Raw genomic sequence first — 4,290 nt, forward strand, 5'->3', positions numbered from 1 at the left:
AGAGAGAGAGGCAGAGATAAACTAAAAGGCAGACAAAATAGAGGTAGACACACAGATAGAGAGAAAATACAGCAATATCGAGACACAGAAGAGCAATGAGGCATCCAGAGAAAGACTGGGAGAAACACAGAGAAAGTGTAGCAGTGAATCTGGACTGAGAGCTCAAGGAGATCATGAGAGTGGAATAGCAAAGGGAAGAAAGGGATGGTAAAGGAACATGAAGCTGCGTATAATTCCACATCCACTTGCAGGAAGTTTTAGAGAGCAGCCTTCTGTCACCTATCCACCCTGACCTTGGTTTTCCAATCATTCCCGACTGAGATGCCTGGCAGTTGTTTCTCTCTGGTAGCCACCACATGTGGGTCAGACAGGGCTTGGCATATGCAAGAAGTGAGTTAGAGTAGGCCATGTTTGTGCCTGTTTTGGAAAATTAGGGTCCAGCTATTAGGCCTAGTAATAGAGACATTTTCTTTCACCAAGCTTTGAATCGACTCTAAATCACCTTCCCACCAACCTCTCCACTGCATATCTTAGGCCTCAGCTTCATCCTTAGTCTGAAATGATACGTTTCCCTTAATCTTCAGGCCGTCATCATCAATGATCCAGATATCATTCCTTAACAACAACAAAATCTCTCTTGAAGGCAAGAATCCACTCAACCTCCTTGATGTCTCGATCCCTGGCCTATTTCTATAGGTTAAAAATGACACAATCTTCGTGCTCCTCGGATGCTGCCTGACCTGCTGTGCTTTTCCAGTAACACAGTCGACTCTGATCTCCAGCATCTGCAGGACTCACTTTCTCCATACAAAGCAATGGGACAAATGCTGGTAAATGGGATTAGGATAGCTAGATGGTTGTTTTTGACTGGCACAGGTTTGATGGGATGAGGGACATTTTTCTGTGCTCTCGACCTCTATGACAATGAGTATTTGGATAGCTTGCTTCAAACAGCTAGCATAGGCTTTAAGGGGTGAATGGCCTCCATCTCTGCTGTATAATCCTGAAGACTGTCAGAATAAGTTACAGTCAGCAATACAAATGAGTTCAAAGAGACATTTTGGCAAGAAAAATGACACGATGGGTGCAAAAAATTAATCAAAGTAATGCAAACTGCAAGGAAGGTTTGAAGTACTTAATGATGAATAAAAAAAGTCTCATACTTTATTGCTCAACTCACCTTGATCCCAATTCATTGCCAGGTTACTTACAAGTCCTTCCTTGAGGCTTGGAAGATTTCAAATTAGCCACAAATCTCTAGCAAGGAGCCTTTTCAAATGCTTAATGAATTTTTCAACCCTCACCCACCGAGTTTGCAAACATCTTTGGAAAAATTCCGACGAACTTGCCAAGAAACATCCAGCCATTGATAAATCTGCACTGGTTTAGTTTTATGTGAGTTGAATGCTGTTCAAATGGTTTCCTGCGACACAGACTTTTACCATTTTTCTCACAGTAGATCCTCAGCCTGAACTACTCTGGGGATCATTGCTTAGAGATGGGAATGACAAACAGCTTTCCTTACAATCTCCCAGGACTAAATGCACTCCCCAGTCAGCTGCAAAATATTTCTATTGGTGATCCTTCCAACATTCCTCTGCCTGATGTCAAGTGTTCTCAGACGTAATTTTTGAATACTGTCCAGATTTCAAATAACCCTTCACAGGATCTGGTATTGCTGGCAACTATTACTGTCTCAATTACCCTTGATAAAGTGGTAGCATGTCATCATGACCCTTGCATTAAATGTCAAGTGTATTTTGTGGATTTAGAGTCACCTGTAGACTAGCCTGGATAAGGATGACAGATTTCCACATGGCAAAGAAATGAGTGGATCAGATGGGTGTTTCTTAAAAAAAATTATTCATTTGTGAAATGTGGGCGTCGCTGGCTGGGCCCAGCATTTATTGTTCATCCCTAGTTGCCCTTAAGAAGGTGGGGGTGAGCTGCCTTCTTGAACCGCTGCAGACCACCTGCTGTGCGTTGACCCACAATGCCCTGAGGGAGGGAATTCCAGGATTTTGACTGAGCAACACTGAAGGGACGGCGATATATTTCCATGTCAGGGTGGTGAATGACTTGGAGGGGAACTAGCAGGGGGTGGTGTTCCCATGTATCTGCTATCCTTGATCTTCTAGATGGAAGTGGTCGTGTGTTTGGAAGATACTGTCTTTGGTGAATTTCCTCATTGTGAAAATACTGATACAAGTATTTTTATTCATGATTTAATTAATTCGATGATTTTAAATTCCCCAACTGCTGTGGTGGGGTTTGAACTCATGTCTTGGGATCATTTCACAAGGACTCTGTATTACTGGCCCAGTAACATAGCCCCTCGTAATAATTGAAACACCCCAGCATTGACACCAACCAAGCCAGACCAGGGCGTGAAGTTTCTCAGTCCCTTCAGCTTGAACAAACTCAAAGTCTGCAGACTTCCAGTACAGTCTACAGATCAGCAGTCCTGACACGGTATCACACAAGGGTAAATACTAAGTTACTACCTCTATTCCTTCTAATATTATATTAAGAGCCCTTACCATATTAATATAATAATTACCTCCGGAGGGAGATGGGAATCCAGAGATAAAACAATTAAGAGGGAGATTGTAAAAATTCATGTGAACCCCTTTAGGACTTCAATATTAAGCAAAATGCCAAGAGATTATTAAAAACCAACATACAAGAGATAATTAAACAATCCTCAATCTTTTATAGCAATAATATGATGTATTATTTAATAACTTATATAATATGCTGAGAGGCTGGGTAGTTCAATGGATTGGTGCTCCATCTTTTAATCTTAGGGTGGGGGGTGGTGGTTGTGTGCTCGGTTCTGATGAGACAGGAACAGGGAGGAGAAGGGAGGAAAGCAGAATAGAAAGTATTTTTTTTTCACAGTGCTGTCTTTGACTCTGTCCATCCTGAAGTGCTTTACCATAATGGCCAGAAAAAGGTTTGTTGAGGGATGGTTATTAGTCATGTCACCTGGAAGAATTCTGCTGCTTACCTTTAATATACCTTTAATTGGGCGGCACGGTGGCACAGTGGTTAGCACTGCTGCCCCGCAGCGCCAGAGACCCGGGTTCAATTCCCGACTCAGGCGACTGACTGTGTGGAGTTTGCACGTTCTCCCCGTGTCTGCGTGGGTTTCCTCCGGGTGCTCCGGTTTCCTCCCACAGTCCAAAGATGTGCAGGCCAGGTGAATTGGCCATGCTAAATTGCCCATAGTGTTAGGTAAAGGGATAAATGTAGGGGTATGGGTGGGTTACGCTTCGGCGGGTCGGTGTGGACTTGTTGGGCCGAAGGGCCTGTTTCCACACTGTAAGTAATCTAATCTAATCTAATCTAATCTAATCTAGTGTTTTAATATAGTGCTCCCTCTGGGAGGTTCTGTTTCAAGTCATACCTGAAAGGTGGGCTAGTGTGACAGAAGTCCCCTGTTCTGGTAAGTTCTATAACCTGAATAGTCTTTGAATGGTCAAGGAAGTGGCTGGGCAGTGACTGGAATGGAAACGGGACTCTCACTTTCAGACTCAATTCAGTTGGGAAACCCAGATATAATCTTATGAGCTGCTAAGTTATGAATGTTTGGAAATCCCTTGGTGACCCTACTCCACTGGGGAGGCAATGGTCTGGTGGTATTATGGCTAGGTTGTTAACCCTGCAACTCAGCTCCTGTACTGGGGACCTGAGTTCTTATCCTGCTGTGGTTGAATTTGAATTTGAAAAAGAATTGGCTGTACTGAGAAAGATCTGGTTCACTAATGCCATTCTGGGAAGGAAACCTGTCATTCTTCTCCTGGTCTAGCTGACATGTGACTTCAGACCCACAGCAATGTGATTGACTCTTAACTGCCCTCTGGGCAATTACGGATGGGCAATAAATGCTGGCCTAGTTAGTAATGCCAACATCCCAAGAATGAATAAAAATAAACACTTACACAGGGAGGAAAAACCTGGATTGTTTATTTTTGGAACAGCAAGTATTGAGGGCATTTAGCTGTGTTTTGATTTAAAGGCATGAACAGAAACAACTTTTACTAGCAGCGAAGTACAAGATGAGACAATGGCCTAATGGTATTATCACTGGGCTGTTAATCCACAGGCAAAAGTGAGGACTGCAGATGCTGAAAATTAGTGTTTAGATCAGAGTGTTGCTGGAAAAGCACAGCAGGTCAGGCAGCATCCGAGGAGCAGGAAAATCAACGTTTCGGGCAAAAGCCCTTCATCAGGAGTAGAAGCAGGGAGCCTCCAGGTGGAGAGATAAATTGGGGTGGGGAGGGGGGG

General features: G+C 43.4%; 1 protein-coding gene across 3 annotated transcripts in view; it reads right to left on the reverse strand.

Annotated features, from left to right (window-relative positions):
* The window catches only part of LOC122551859 (transcription factor COE3-like), a 132,462-nt gene that overhangs the window by 68,687 nt on the left and 59,485 nt on the right, over positions 1-4,290 (reverse strand). The window lies entirely within an intron of this gene.

Source organism: Chiloscyllium plagiosum, chromosome 1, assembly GCF_004010195.1.
Source record: "Chiloscyllium plagiosum isolate BGI_BamShark_2017 chromosome 1, ASM401019v2, whole genome shotgun sequence".
Lineage (NCBI taxonomy): Eukaryota > Metazoa > Chordata > Chondrichthyes > Orectolobiformes > Hemiscylliidae > Chiloscyllium > Chiloscyllium plagiosum.